The sequence below is a fragment of the Pelodiscus sinensis genome, chromosome 24 (genome assembly GCF_049634645.1).
Source record: "Pelodiscus sinensis isolate JC-2024 chromosome 24, ASM4963464v1, whole genome shotgun sequence".
In the NCBI taxonomy this organism is placed as follows: domain Eukaryota; kingdom Metazoa; phylum Chordata; order Testudines; family Trionychidae; genus Pelodiscus; species Pelodiscus sinensis.
In genome coordinates, this window is record NC_134734.1 from 1,070,185 (window position 1) to 1,085,514 (window position 15,330).

Consider the following 15,330-nt stretch of genomic DNA (forward strand, 5'->3'; position numbering starts at 1 on the left):
CCCTAGGATTCCCCGAGCAACCCTGCTCCCCACCTTCTCGTTCTCGTGTTAATAAACCTTTCCATGGTCGATGCCAACGGACTGGCCCAGGGGGCTCCTGTGTGTGAAACACGAGGTACCAATTGCCCTGGGACTGTGGCTGCTCCTTTGGCACTGGGAGAACCTGTTGGGTGGTGGGGGATGGGTTAGAACCTCTCCCCTGTGCAAGGGGGGATGGGGAGGCACAGGGAACACTGGGGTGTCTGATGGAATTTGTTTGTGAGGTCCCTTGCTGGCCAGAGCGGTAGCTCAGGTGCTCGGTGTGGCTGGTTCGGTGCCTCATGGGGAAGGACCCCTGTCGTGGGCTGGACGTAGCCTGGTTCTGAGCAATTCACCCCGATTTGACCCTCTCAGCAGTGCCCAGACCCCCCTGACATGTGACAGGTGGTAAAAGCTTGTACTGAACCGATTTCTACTGGGGAGAGACACCAGCTCTCGGGCACCACTGGCTACAGACGAGCTCCGTGTCACTCGTAGCTCGTCTCTTTCCCTCGTCTCTCTGGGGAGCAGGAATGGGGGGGGAATTCTGCGGGTGGCACAGGCTACAAAGCGGAGGCCTCCTGGCTCTGCACCGAGTGAGCGCTGGGGGCACTGCGATGAGCTGCGAGGGGCGGGAGGGAGGGGAAGTGAAATTTGCTGAGGAGGCAACTTACTGCAGTTCCTCAGAACAGGGCGACCTGATGGCGCGGGGTGGCTGAGCAGCGCCATGGCAGGGAAGAGCTTTCTGGACCCCTGTGAAGTGTCGCACGTTGGGAGGGGCCGGGCGGGCTTGGAGCCCCATGAGGCCGGACGGGCTCTGACTGTGCCGTGCGGATCCAGGGACGGGACCGAGTGTCTCCGTTGGAGGCTCAATGGGCCCCTCGGCTCGCTGTGGCACCACTGGAGAGAAAAGCCAGCAAGCCACGGGGCTACCCAGGGGAAGGAGACTATGTGGAAAACCCTGCAGAGCCCCTCCCCAGAGCAGCAGGGAAGTTAGGCCCCGGCACGACCCAGGCAGCGCCAACTGTCCCGGTTCAGCAGGGACAGTGCATACCTGATGGACCGAGACAGTGAAAAACCCAGCTGGGTCAATGTGAGGTAGCTCCATTGAGATCAGTGGGGCAGATCTCAGCTGGGGTCAATTGGCTCTAGTTCTATTGGCATGAATGGGGCAGATCCCACTGTGTCAATGGGCCCTAGCTCCACTGAAATCAATGTGGAACATCCCAGCTGGGTCAATCAGCCATAGCTCCTTTGGTGTGAATGGGGCAGATCCCAGCTGGGTCAATGGGCTGTAGCTCCTTTGGTGTGAATGGGGCAGATCCCAGCTGGGTCAATGGGCTGTAGCTCCATTGGGGTCAATGGGGCAGGTCTCAGCTGGGGTCAATGTGCTGTAGATCCACTGGAGTCAGTAGAGAAGGGGGAGGATTTGCATCCCAGCCCGGTCCCGGCACCTGCCCAGGGCCGTGCTGGAGAAGGGGGGAGCTAGCGAGCGGCCCTCGTCTGAAGGGGACGTCACGCAGGGGAATCCCCTGGGCTGACCGCATGGGTCGCACCAACTCTCACGGGGATGGGTTGGGATGTGAGCAGGCGGCTGGCTGGTGCACCCACGGCTGCATGTGGGCCCCAAATTTGGTGCAGAGGGCCAAGTGAAGGGTCTAATGAGAGCTGCTGGTTCTATGGGCGCTACTCATACACAGGTGTGGTTATAACCTATCCCCCCACCTCTCCTCACACACTCCAGCATGCCCAGTACCCCACCCAGCCCCACCTTACGCAGGACAGAGGTTATAACCCGTCCTCCACCTCCCCTCAGGGCTTGTATTGAAATGTTTGTGCCTGGGAGACAGATGCAGGCCTGCACCAATTGTTGTGAGGGTTGGTTACCCAAGGGCTGTGTCTAGACTGGCATGGTTTTGCGGAAATACTTTGAATAGAAAAGATTTTCCGTTAAAAGTATTTCCGGGAAAGCGCGTCTAGATTGGCAAGTGCCTTTGCGCAAAAGCATCCATGGCCAGTCTAGATGCGATTTTGCGCAAGAAAGCCCCGACTGCCTGCGAAGTGTCGCACGTCGGGAGGAGCTGGGCGGGCTTGGAGCAGCCCGAGACTGGACAAGAGCTGACTGCACTGTGCGGATCCAGGGATGGGACTGAGCCTCCTCATCGGAGGCTCAATGGGCCCCTCGGCTCACTGTGCCGCTGAGGGGGAAAGAAGCTAACAAGCCGCGGGGCTGCCCAGGGAAAGGACACCACGTGGAAAACCCTGCAGAGCCCCTCCCCAGAGCAGCGGGGAGCCTGGGCCCCGGCGCGACCCGGGTAGCTCCTACTGCCCTGGTTCAGCAGGGACAGTGCCGACCTGGAGGACAGAGGGAGTGAAAAACCCAGCTGGGTCAATGGGCCGTAGCTCCACTGGCATGAATGGGCCAAGTGCCAACTGGATTAATAGGCCTTAGCTGCATTGGCAAGAATGGGGAAGACTCCAGCTGGAGTGAATGGGCTGTAGCTCCACTGGGGTCTATGGGGCAGATCCCATCTCGGTCAATGAGCTGTAGCTCCATTGGAATCAGCTGGGGTCAGTGGGCTGTTTCTCCATTGCAATCACTGGGTAGCATTTAAGCCTACACATTCTCCTAGCCTTTTCACTGTTTTATTCTATTCTAGCAAGGCCCTGGAGGGATCCTGCCCTGTGGGGAGTTCGCATTGGCAGCAGAGGTATTGTGTGTAAGTGAGCGGTGAGGGAGGCAGTGTTTGGAATACAGCTCTGTGGCGTTAAATAGCACACAGCTAGAATACAGTATTCAGGAATGATAGCTCGGGCCAGCTCTTCTGAGTAACTGAGGTCAAACCGCAAAACCCCTAGTGCTGACAGGGATCGTGTTAGTATTTTAGATTTTAGCTGGAGGTCCTGAAATAGCCTGGGCTGCCAAAGGGAACATCTTGCTTCCTCCGCAAAGGAGGGGGCAGTGGGTGCCGTGTGGCATTTCTTTCAATTGTAGCCGCAGGTTCCCCTTTTAGGGATGCTCACGCGGGCCCGGCGTGATGTCTCGTGCACATTCAAAGCGGCGTCTTCATTTCGTTCTTCAATCGAGTGAGTGCACCCTCTGTCTGGGGCGCTGGACTCCTTGGTGCCCCACAAAGGGAGTATCATGGGCCAGGAACAGCAGCCTGCGGCAGCACTTCTGAAGCACCCCCAGCTGCCTTCTCACCTCCCAGGATTCAGTTTGTCCCGGGCCAGTCCATTCCTGGTACAGGAATCCCTTCTTCCTGAGGAATCTGTCCCTGCGGCCCTCCCCAGGGACCAGGACCCAGCCAGGGCCCTCAGCTTCTCCAGAGGGATCCTTATGCAGCTGCCTCTGGAACTTGGCTGCTGGGCTGGTGGTTATGGCCCCGGAGGGTTGTGCCGCAGTTTCCCCGCCCTGGGCTGGAGGCTCTGGGCGGCCACTGTCCAGCCCTACCCCCATTGCTTCCCTTCCCCTCTCTGGGGGGTCCTGCACCCCCCGCTGACTCTGGCTCCGGATGAGGACCAGGCATTCTGAGTGCTCCCTGCCAGTCCCCCAGATCGTCTCTCATTAGCGCCTCCGTGGGCAGGTGATCCTGCACCCCCACCTCTCTGGCCCCCATTTCAGGTGTATCCTCGCCACAGGCACCGTGACCGGGGTCCGAACACGCCCCCCAGGGTCAGGCCGGCATCAGACACTAGCCGGTTCATGCACCAGTGTCACCGCCGCCACCGTGTCCGAGAGCCCCTGGATGCTCCTACCCCACCTCAGTGGGGTGACATGACGATAGCCCCCCGGGGCTTTCCCCCACTCACCCAGCGGATTGCGTATGGCCACTCGAGGGCTGGCGCTTCGCTCCCCAGCCGGCCTGTCCTGCCGGGCAGGGCCATCCTTAGGCATACGCAGAGTACACAGTTGCATAGGGCACCACTTTTTCTGGGGCACCACTCTGCCGGGACGGACGGCCCCACTAGAAGACCCCGCCGGACCGAGGGACTCCGGTGAGGAGGCCAGCGAGCTGACCCCGGCTGGGGAAGGTATCGGGCCAGGGGAAGAGAAAGTGGGCGTGAGAATGGACCATCAACCTGGGCGGCAGCGGACGGGCGAAGCCGGGGCTGCACCGGGGGTAGGGTCGGGGAAGGGGGCTCAGGGTGTGGGGGAGCAGAGCCTGGCTAGAGGCGGGATGGCAGTGGGGCTGGGGCTGCGAACGCTGCCTGGGCACAGTGAGTAGTTGGAACTCTCTCTCCGCCTTCCTGAGGCCCGTCCCACCTCTGCTGGGGGTGCGACCCCCCCCCGGCACCCCCATCCAGCGCTGCGCTCTGGGCAGCAGGGTGATGCGCCCTGTGAGCTCTGGGCAGGGGCAGGGCCCTAGGCAGACCCCATTGGCCGAGGAGGAGGACCCAGGCAGCAGCTGGCACATGCTGAGGGAAAGGAGGGGGTGGAGGGATCCTCCAAGGGCCCAGCCACGAGGAGGGGGACCCAGCACCCCTGCCCGCCTCCCGCTGCGCCCAGGCACCTTCAGGCTGAGCACGATCATGCTCCTCCGCTGCTCTACAGGGAGTTTCTGTGCCCACCCCAAGCACAGGCAGCATGCAGCCCTTCCCCCCCCCCCCCCAAGCGCACAGGCTGCCTGGAAGGAAGATCCCTGCTGGCAAGGCGGGAGCCACCCCCACCCCCCCCCCAGCACGTGGAGGGAACTTTGCTTACATGAACCCTCTTGTTGGGGGGGAACGGTCTCTGCACCCTGCTCCGTAGGTGCCCACTGTCGGGGATATCTCACTCCCCTGGGGTACAGAGTCCCCAGAAAGGTCCGAGGCTGGAGGTCAAAGCAGTGAGGCAGGAGAGAAACCTAGAAGGAAAACTTTATTATGCAGGCAGGCTGACAGCTACCAGAGTGAGAGCAGCAGCAGCCCTGAGAGACAGGTTCAGGGATCCTTTATGCAGTATGTTTAGACAGTTCAGTTGTTGATTGTTTTCTTTAACATAGCAAAGTCTCGGCAGAAGTACTCTGAGCCGTTTCTGTTCACACCAGGAGTGCTAGAAGTAAGTTTTGCAGTACAAAGGCACATGAGAACCTGAGTGAGGAGCCTACAAGGCAAACTGTGATACAGGTAAGGGTTTACATGACAAATTGTGACAGACTAGGAGTATCCATGAACTTGAAATAGGCATTTGTAAGGGTCTTGATTAGAGTTAATTTGATTTCTCTCTGTTACAGGGAAAGAGGCCTGAAAAACTTTTAACCCTGACAGCAGTTTTCTTTTAGGGTACATCTACACTACAGCGCTAGTTCGAACTAACTTAGTTCGAATTAGTTAATTCGAACTAAGCTAATTTGAACTAACGCGTCTAGAACTAAAAACTAGTTTGAATTAGCGTTTTGCTAATTCGAACTAGCATGTCCACATTGAGTGGACTCTGAACAGGGCTTAAGGATGGCCGGAAGCAGTGCCGGCAGGGCATAAGAGGAGGACTTAGAGCGTGCAGATGCTGTCTCAGGCTAGCCGAGGGCTGCGCTTAAAGGGTCCCGACCCCCACCCCGGACAGACAGTTCTCAGGGTTCCCTGCTTGCAAAGCAGTCCTGGCTTGGAGTGCCCTGAGTACCCACACTAGGCACATCACAGCACACGGCCATCAGCCCGGCTGCACTTGCCGCAGGCTGCCATCTGGGGAGAGGGGGCAATCGGGGGGCTGCAGGAGAGCTTCCACCCCCAGAAGCCCGCAGAGCCAGCCCAGTCCTCCCCATCGGGGGCTCGTACCCCATTCCTCCCTCACCTCCTTCCACTTACCCTTCCCTAGCCCCCCTTCTTATTGATGTACAAAATAAAGATAACGTTTCTTCCAACATTGACTCTGTCTTTATTGAACAAAACTGGGGGAGACTGGGAAAAGGAGGTGGGAGAGGGGAAGAGAGAGGCTGGGAGAAGGGAGGGCAACTAACATGATCAGAGGTTGGGAACAGGTCCCATATGAAGAAAGGCTACAGAGACTGGGACTGTTCAGCTTAGAAAAGAGGAGACGGAGGGGGGACAGGATAGAGGTCTCTAAAAGCAGGGGTTGGGTGGAGATGGTGCATTCAGAAAAGTTCTTCCTGAGTTCCCATAAAGAAGGACTAGAGGACACCAAAGGAAAGGAATGGGTAGCAGGCTTCAAACTAGTAAGAGAAAGTTGTTCTTGACAAAGCAAATAGATAACCTGCGGAACTCCTTGCTGTAGGAGGCTGTGAAGGCTACAACTAGAACAGAGTTGAAAGGGAAGTGAGATCAAGTCATGGAGGTTGGGTCCATGGAGTAGTCTTAGCCAGGGGGTAGGAGTGGTGTCCCTGCCCAAAGTTTGTGGAAGGCTGGAGAGGGATGGCACGAGACAAATGGCTTGGTCACTGTCTTCGGTCCATCCCCTCCAGGGTCCCTAGGGTTGGCCGCTGTCGGCAGACAGGCTACTGGGCTAGATGGACCTTTGGTCTGACCCAGGACGGCCATTGTAAGCTCAGGGTCGGTGGTCTCAGTGGACCCCCTTGATTTTCATGCACACCTGCTCCTGGGTGGCCAGGCTGGCAGCTCTCCTGCCCTAGACGGCCACTTTCCTGTGCCTAGTGCGGAGATCGTGGACGAGGTCCACGATGTCCGCACTAGCCCAGGAAGGTACCCGCCTCTTGCGGTCCAGGGCAAGCTCCCGGGAGCCGCCAGCCTGGTCCCGGGAAGAGGGGGTGGGCTGGGGGACATCGGGTGGGTGGCTCTGTGCCGTGCCAGGTGCAGGGTCTGCTGGCTGGGTGCTGGCAGGCTTGCACCTGGCACGGGCACCGTAGCCAGCCCGTGCCCCTTTAAGGGGTCCGGGGCCGGGAGGGGGGCATAGAGTTTCCCTGGTGTTGGCCAGAGTGGCCACCAGGGAAACCTGGGGAGGGCTAGCCTCCCACTAGTTCGAATTAAGGGGCTACACACCCCTTAATTCGAACTAGCTAGTTCGAACTAGGCGTTAGTCCTCGTAAAATGAGGTTTACCTAGTTCGAACTAAGCGCTCCGCTAGTTCGATTCAAATTCGAACTAGCGGAGCGCTAGTGTAGCGCCTATTAAAGTTAGTTCGAACTAACTTTGTAGTGTAGACATACCCTTAGAGAGTTTTGATTTCCTGCACAGTCCCCCCTTAGACACAGTTGGAGTTATTTGATTTTTCTCCCACACCACCCATGTCTAGTCAGCAGTGCGGGGACTTCTGAGGCCCCATCGCAGCAAACTCCAGCCTTGCAAACTGGAAGGCAAAAGGGAGGGGAGGGAGTGCGGGAAAAATAAGGGGAAGGGGTGGGAGAGGAAGAGGCCTGTGCTGAGGGGAGAGGGAGCAGATCAGGAGAAGAAAGGGGCAGGCATTAAGGGACAGCGTGGAGGAGAGAGACAAATGGGGGGGAGGCAAGTGGAGACAATGAGGGAAAGGGCGGGAGGGGGACAGGTTGATGCTGGGAGAGGAGAGGGGAAGGGCATTGGGGGCTGGAGGGGGAGGTGTTGGGAGAAGGCTTGAAAGAAGGGGTGGGCGTGAGGAAGGCGGGGATGGAGCAAGACATGTGTGAGGGCACAGGGGCGTGAGGGGAAAAGATGGTAAGAGGAGCAGGGGCAGTAAGGGAAGGGGGAAGCACCAGGAGGGTGCAGGGCTAAGGGAAGATGCAGGTGCCAGGGGATTCTGAGGGTGAAGCAGAAGGGCAGACACCTGCAGAGGAGGGACCAGCACCAGAGGAGAGAGGCAGGGCAGGTGTGTAGAGGGAGGTGTTAGGAGAGGGGATGAGGAGGGGTAGCTCACATGATCAGAGTGGGGCTACTGGAGGAGTGGGCACAGGGGGGAGAGAAGGGCTGGTGGAGGGGGGCAGGTCGCAGGAGGGCTGAGGGCTGTGAGAAGAGCAGGAGTCAGGACAGCAGAGGAGGATGAGGGGTTGGGGGGCGGCAGGCACCAGGGGAGCTGATGGAGCAAGGGAAACATGGCAGCAGAGGGAAAAGGTCGAGGGTTATACGATATTTATTAATATTTTGGGTGGCACATGAACTCAGTGCTGGTGCACAACACAACATTCATTCTGCTCATGGGAGGAAACTCTTAGAGGAAACCTTCCCACAGCCCCTCTGCCCCCATGGTAATGTCACACATGGTGGGTTAATGCAACTGCAGGATAGTTGCTTGAGGGGGGTTTGGTGGGGGCCAAATTAATCCCTATTGGTAGGAGGATGGGGGGAAGAGTTCTTAGAGGGGGGTCACATGACATCTTTTACATGAATAGCATATATGAAATTAGCAGACAGTAAGCTTCTATTTGACATCTCACGTGGCCTCCTTTATACTACTTTTGGGACCAATTAGCGCCCCCCCATGGGTACAGCCGTGATCTGGCTACCTCACTCAATGGCATTGTGCCATCTTGGGCTCTTTCTGGCCACAGAAGTTGCATCTCAGGTCCATCTAGTCCCACGGGGAGGCGGGGGTTGCTCTGGCCTGGTATTCTGTCCCCCCCCCGGGCTAGGCTTCTGGGAGTCCCACTTTTGAGGGGTCTCTGGGTGACTCCCCTTCAGGGATACTGGCAGGCAAGTGCGTGGCCAGCAGGTCAGGGATGGTCCCCCCCCATCCCTGACCTGCTGGCCACGCACTTGCCTGCCAGTATCCCCGCCCTGTGCAGACTTTGGGCTTCTGATCAGCCAGCCACACCTTGAGGTCTGGGGGGCAAATGCCATAAAGTTGCTCCAGCCCCACCAGGATGACACATCCTCGGCAGTGGCCTCCTTCCCCAGAAAGTTGGCCACCTGCTTCTAGGTGATGCCAGGGGACTTGCGCAGGCCCTGGAACCGTGTCCGGTCGCCTCGGGGTCAGTTCCCCCCTCAGCAGCCAGGCCGGTGTGAACAGCTCCTAGTCCCTAGTCTCAATCCCTCCACCTGGCCGGATGTCACTATGGCCTTGGCCCCAGCACGGGGGTCAGGTTGCAGCACCGTCTGCAGGGTCGATCCGGGGCACATCACAAGCCCTCTTGAAGGCTGGGAGGTTGACATCCGTGTCATTCCTCTCCCTAAACGGGGGAAGCAGCTCGGAGTCCAGCTTCCCCCCAGAGCTGCCATCTCGGGGCCCTTCCCCACTGACCCCGGACAGGCCCTCTTGGCCTGTCTCTCCTCCAGCTTCAGCTCATGCTGCTGCTGCTGGACTCGGTCCTCTCGCTCTCTGCCTGTCCACCAGCCTCTGCTCCTCCAGCTCCAGCCTCCGCAGCTCCCCCGGGAGAACCCAGATTGGGGCTCCCCTGGGCTGGCTGGGGAGTCGGCTCTGACAGACTCCAGACTGCTACACTGACTGCCCACCCCCGGCTACCCCTGGCTCTCCAGGCATCACGGGGTTGAGCCTATAACGCCGACTGGTCATTCTCCACCAGCTGAGCTATTAGCTGCTCCTTAGTGAGCCTCCCCGTGCTCAGCCCTCTCCCCCTGCACAGATGGGCCAGGTCTCTCTCAGGGTCTGTCTACACTACAGAGTTAATTTGAAATAGCAGACATTATTTCGAATTAACTTTAATAGCGTCTACACAGACAAACCGCTATTAAAGTTATAAATAATAAATTTATTTCGAATTAGGTAAACCTCATTCTACGAGGAATAACACCTAATTCGAAAGAGATCATTCGAAATAAGTGCTGAATTAGCTGGCCTCCAGCCCTTCCCAGGGAGCCCTGGTGGCCACTCTGGGCACAACCAGGAAACCTTCCTCTCCTCTCCCCCAGTCCCGCAGCCATTGAAGGGGTAAACCCTGGCCACAGTGCCTATCCAGTTGCCAGCCTGCTAGCATCCAGCCAGAAGACTGTGCACTTGGCACAGGATAAGCCAGCCACCCGCTGCCATCCAGCCCTCCACCACTCCCCAGGACCAGGCTGGCAGCTCCCAGGAGCCTGCCAGGGGCCGCAAAAGGCCGGCCCCTTCCTGGTCAAGTGAGGAGATCGTGGGCCTTATTGAGGTTTGGGGGGAAGCCTCCAATGCCCATGAGTGCCACACTAAGCACAGGAATGCGGCTGTCTACAGCCACATGGCTGCCAGCCTGGCTACCAGAGGCCAGGTGCGCAGCCAGGAGCAGGTCCGCTGCAAAATAAAAGAACAGCGGCAGGCCTATGCCAGGGTCTTCCAACCAGGGGCTGACCCGGACGCCTGCCCACACTTTGAGGCCCTGGACCGCATCCTGGGGGGTCAGATGGTCTGTGCCCCCCTGGTCATCATCAACCCCGGGGCAGAGGGCCCTGCCCCTGACACAGGGGAAGAGGAGAAAGAGGAGGATGACGGCAGCCTGGAGCCTTCAGGGAGCCTGCCCTGCACCCAGGACCCCCAAGCCGAACTGGAGAGCCTGTCAGCAGCCTCATCCGAGGCCGGGGAGGCCTCCACATGTGAGTTAATGTAGAGGGAAGCCTGGTGGTCTAGGGCATGGATGGGGGTGTGCGTCCCTTCGATTGCCCCTCCTCCCCCCCCCGCAGTTGGGGAAGCTCAGGGCGCCAAACCCCTGGATGACCGTGTTCAGGTCGGTGAGGCAGACGACTCTGTCACTGGGGTGCTCGTTTGGCTGGGAGTGTTCTTTCCCCACCGCTGCCCTGAGCCCCACTCCCAAGACCAACCCCCACTGCAATCCTGGCCACCGCGGGTGGTTTGTAGCCCGGCCAGGATAGACCAACCTCTCCTGAGGAGGGCACTTACACCACCTCCCTCCTGTTTTCCCTGGGGCAGCCCATGTCCTCCTTGCAGCCCCCATCCAGGCCCACTGGCCAGTGAGTGCCGTACCTGCATGAGAACTGCTCTGATAGTGGCTCTTCCCACACTGAACTGGTTCCCGACTTGTGGAGGGGGATGGCGGGCCTCATGCGAGTGTCCCGTCACTGCAGAGCAGGGGCGAGCCACTCGCAGAGCTCCAGGAAGGTGTCCCTCTTCATCCTGAAGTTCTGGGTCCACTGCCTGTCTCCCCAGCGCTCCAGGACAATGCAGTCAGGGAAAGGCTGTATGTGCCCTGCTGGAATGAGAACTCGGGCCCCGTGGAACGTAAGTGCGGGGTTGGGTGACCTGCCCCTCGGGAGGGGCGTCTCCCAGGAGCTGTTCAAGGGCACTGAATGGGGGAGGGGGGACCAGCGCCTTGGGAACAGCCCGTCCGATCGCCTCGAAAGGGGATGAGCCCCCCTGCTGGGAACCGGCTCCAGGACCTGCCTCTCCAGGGGGTGGGCGCCGGGTTCCCAGCCCCAGGCCTGTCCCGTGCTGCCGGTTTGTCCCTGTTGGTTCTTGTGCGAAGAATTGAAACCAGCCTCCTTGGCCATTTCCCACCCCCCGGATTTCCTGCTCCGTGATCCGGGACAGCTCACGGCTGCGGCGTCACCGGAGTCGGAGCCTTGGGAGACGCTCGGCCTGGCTGGGAAATTGGCACCTCTGGCCAGGGCGGATGGGTAGGGAGCTTTTATGGGCAACCTCCAACGTCCTGCAAAGCCAGGGCAGGCGGTGACGGGCACGTCCGCCAGATTCTCCAACAGGCTCTGGCTGCCGTGGGACAGAGGGCGGAGCGGTGCCGTCGGGCCGGGTGGGGCCACGTACCCACGGGTGAGGCAGGGCAGCGGGCGCACCCCTCGGGCGCTGAGGTTTAACTCACCCCGTGACCGTGTTTCTGGGTTCCCAGCGCCCCAGGAGAACAGCACCTTGAACGGGCTGCAGTGCCCGGCCTGCCTGGCTTTTGGTGCCCAGACCTGCACCAGCCAAATCATCCATTGCACCGGGGAGGAGACGTATTGCGGCGATTTCACTGGGATCCTACGAGGTAAATCCTGCCAGCTGGCCGCAGGGTGGGAGGGAGCTGGGGAGCCTTCTGCCTCAGGCAACCCCTCAAGAGCTGGTGGGACCCAGAATCTGTGCGGAGCCCTGGGCGGGTGGGACGGCCAAGAGGGGTTCTGGCTGGAGGGAAGGAGAGAGGAATTGGGACGTTTCCCACCCAGCCCAGCTCCCCGCCTCTCCAATGAAGCCCAGGCTGGTGGTTTGGGGAGGCAACGCCTTCCCTTGCCGCACACACCGGCTGCCCCTGATTTCGTGCATCAGCCCCCATGTGGGTGAAAGCTCTGCACATGTGCGTGCTCACTGGGCCCTGTCTTTGCAGGTCGCGCATGGCCAACGGGTTCCCTGTGGGACAGCTCATGTAACCCTACTGTAACAGATCGAGCCATCACCCCATCGGGCACCCGCCAGAAAAGTCACAGGCAAGGAAGCCGACTAGCCCTGCTGGTTATCCCAGAATGCAATTCCCCCATCTGGCACTGGCCGGCCCCCAGAGCCACGCTCACCCCAAATGGCAGGGGGCTCGGCTGGAGGCAGCCTAGCTGGAGCTGAGCACTGCAAGGGGGTATTTGCCTCCCACCCTGCCGCAACCCTCAGATGCATGTGGGTCCCCTGGAGAGCCAGCATCTATGCAGCACGGCTAACTAGCACAGGCACTCCTTGGGCAACCGTCCCTCACAACAGGTGGGGCAGGCCTGCAGCCATCTTCCAGACACAAACATTTCAATACAAGCCCAGGGAAATGGGGGGATGGGTTATAACCTCTGCCATGTGTAAGGGGGGATGCAGGGGCACAGGGAGCGCTGGGATGTCTGCTGGGATTTGTTTGTGAGGTCCCTTGCTGGCCAGAGCGGTAGCTCAGGTGCTCGGTGTGGCTGGTTCGGTGCCTCATGGGGAAGGACCCCTGTCGGGGGCTGGACGTAGGCTGGTTCTGAGCAATTCACCCCGATTTGACCCTCTCAGCAGTGCCCAGACCCCCCTGACATGTGACAGGTGGTAAAAGCTTTTACTGAACCGATTTCTACTGGGGAGAGACACCAGCTCTCGGGCGCCGCTGGCTGCAGATGAGCTGTGTCACTTGTAGCTCGTCTCTTTCCCTCGTCTCTCTGGGGAGCAGGAATTCTTTGCACAGGCTGCAAAGCGGAGGCCTCCTGGCTCTGCACCGAGTGAGTGCTGGGAGCACTGCGATGAGCTGTGAGGGGTAGGAGGGAGGGGAAGTGAACTTTGCAGATGAGGCAACTTATTGCAGTTCCTCAGAACTTAGAACTGGGCGACCTGATGGCGCGGGGTGGCCGGTCAGCGCCATGGCAGGGACGCGCTTTCTGGACCCTGCCAAAGTGTCGCACGTCGGGAGGGGCCGGGCGGGTTTGGAGCACCCCAAGACCAGACGGGCTCTGACTGAGCTGTGCGAATCCAGGGACAGAACCAAGCTTCCCCGTCGGAGGCTCAGTGGCTCCCTCAGCTCGCTGTGCCAACGCAGGAGAGAGAAGCCAACAAGCCACAGGGCTGCCCAGGGGAAGGACACCACGTGAAAAACCCTGCAGAGCCCCTCCCCAGAGAAGCGGGGAGCCTGGGCCCCGGCACGACCCAGGCAGCGCCAATTGCCCTGGTTCAGTAAGGACAGTGCCGACCTGGAGGACAGAGGGAGTGAAAAACCCAGCTGGGTCAATGGGCCGTAGCTCCATTGGAGTGAATGTGGAAGATCCCAGCTGGGTCAATGGGCAGTAGCTCCAGTAGAGTAATAGAATCATAGAGCCATAGAATACGAGGACTGGAAGGGACCTCGAGAGGTCATAGAGTCCAGTCCCTGCCCTCACGGCAGGACCAAATACTGTCTAGACCATCCCTGACAGACATTTATCTAACCTGCTCTGAAATATCTCCAGAGATGGAGACTCCACAACCTCCCTGGGCAATTTATTCCAGTGTTCGACCACCCTGACAGTTAGGAACTTTTTCCTAATGTCCAACCTAAACCTCCCTTGCTGCAGTTTAAGCCCATTGCTGCTTGTTCTATCATCAGAGGCCAAGAGGAACAAGTTTTCTCCCTCCTCAATGGGGAAGACCCCAGCTGGGATCAATGGCCCATTGCTCCATTGAAGTACCTGGGCAGTGTGTAAGCCTATAGATTCTCCTAACCCTTTCACTGTTTTAATCTATTCTAGGAAGGCCGTAGAGGTATTTTGCACTGTGGGACGTTTACTTTGGCAGCAGTGTAAATTGGCTGTAAGTGAGCGGTAAGAGAGGCAGTGTTTTTGAAATATTGTTCTGTAGCATTAAATAGCACAGAGCTAGAATACAGTATTCAGGAATGATAGCTCGGGCCAGCTCTTCTGAGTAACTGAGATGAAAGCGCGAAAGCCAGTGTGCTGACAGGGAACGTGTTTTTATTTTAGATTTTATCTGGAGGTCCTAAAATAGCCTGGGCTGCCAAAGGGAACATCTTGCTTTCTCAGCAAAGGAGGGGGCAGTGGGTGCCGTGTGGCATTTCTTTCAATTGTAACCACAGGTTCCCCTTTTAGGGATGCTCACGCGGGCCCGGCGTGATGTCTCGTGCACATTCAAAGAGGTGTCTTTTTTCCATTCTCCAATCCAGTGTGTGCACCCTCGAAAGCCTAAGGGTGCGGAAATCTGCTTTTGGCTTTGAGGGCTGGGCTCTGGGTGACACGAGATGGCCTAAAACCCCGCCCCCCACGGCAGGCCAGGCTAAAAACCCTCGTCTCTGCTTTCCCCCTCACACGTTCTGCTTCGTTCCTTGTTGCAGGACTAGCCCTCTCTTACAGCCTCCTTTCCCTCTGCCTTGCATCTCACTGGGAGACCGCTCCACCAGCTGGTTGGCTGGTCCTCCAGCTCAGGATTGTCAGGAGGACGTAAGTATGTCATGCTTATGAGAAGCATGCGGGATCTTTTTAGGGGAGAAAACAAGATGGCATGTCCCTTAAGAATACAATATAGAAGCTGCTAGCATTCGAAAAGACACACACGCACACACGTACACGTACACATACACATACACACACATGCACACACACACACGTACACACACACACACACACACACACACACGTACACACACACACACACACGTGTCCTGCGGATGGTGCATTGTGGCTCAAGTCCATCTGGCTGGCTAGGCCAGGCTGAGTGAGGATCGGGGTTCCTCTGAGACTTGGCTTGTGGGACTGAACCCACATTTTTACTGGCCAGAGCTCCCCTTCTTAGCCATGTCAGTTCCCATTTGCGTGGGTGGGTGTTGATCCTTAGGAGATGTTGATCTGTGATTTCCAGAGTTCTCCTTCGATGGCGATTGTCAGATTTCCCACCCTTGTCTCCCTTGTGTCTTACCCTTGGGGTGTCTGACTGGCTCCAGGGTCCGTCTGTGCTCCTCAGTGGATTCTTCCGCAGATGCACTGTGTGTTTTCTGGTTCTCCTCAAGGTCTCTGCTTCTTTTTGGCCACGCGGCCGTTTGTGATGCTGTCTCACTCTCACCCTGCAATTGTGCCGCGTTCCAGGCA

At 58.5% G+C, this 15,330-nt stretch overlaps 1 protein-coding gene across 1 annotated transcript in view; it reads left to right on the forward strand.

Moving 5' to 3' along the window:
- Positions 1-14,532: 14,532 nt before the first annotated feature.
- The window catches only part of LOC106731821 (uncharacterized), a 42,615-nt gene continuing 41,817 nt past the window's right edge, over positions 14,533-15,330 (forward strand). Inside the window, exon 1 of the mRNA XM_075908212.1 lies at positions 14,533-14,685. The gene's annotated coding sequence lies outside the window, so the exon portion shown is untranslated. The remainder of the gene's footprint in view (positions 14,686-15,330) is intronic.